Genomic DNA, 260 nt, shown 5'->3' with positions numbered 1-260 from the left:
TATTAGAGAATTCAATTCTCCATTGGAAAGCTGTTCTCTTATTGGATATCGGACGTCGTACGTCGGACATCGGACATGGTGTGAAGGTGCCTTTACATGGGAGCATCGAGCGTCGAGCGTTAAAGCGGTAGCCAATCAACGTGCCGCTTTCCGCAAGAACTACAAGTATACTTCTGGAACCTGATACGTTGATTGGCTAACACTTTAACGCTTCACGCTGGAACGCTCCCATGTATTGGCACCTTAAATCTTCCATAAAC

Source organism: Odontomachus brunneus, unplaced genomic scaffold (assembly GCF_010583005.1).
Source record: "Odontomachus brunneus isolate Ranch 3 - 2012 unplaced genomic scaffold, Obru_v1 Obru_scaffold_096, whole genome shotgun sequence".
Taxonomy (NCBI): domain Eukaryota; kingdom Metazoa; phylum Arthropoda; class Insecta; order Hymenoptera; family Formicidae; genus Odontomachus; species Odontomachus brunneus.
The sequence above is the reverse complement of the archived record's forward strand: the minus strand, read 5'-3'. Positions refer to the sequence as shown.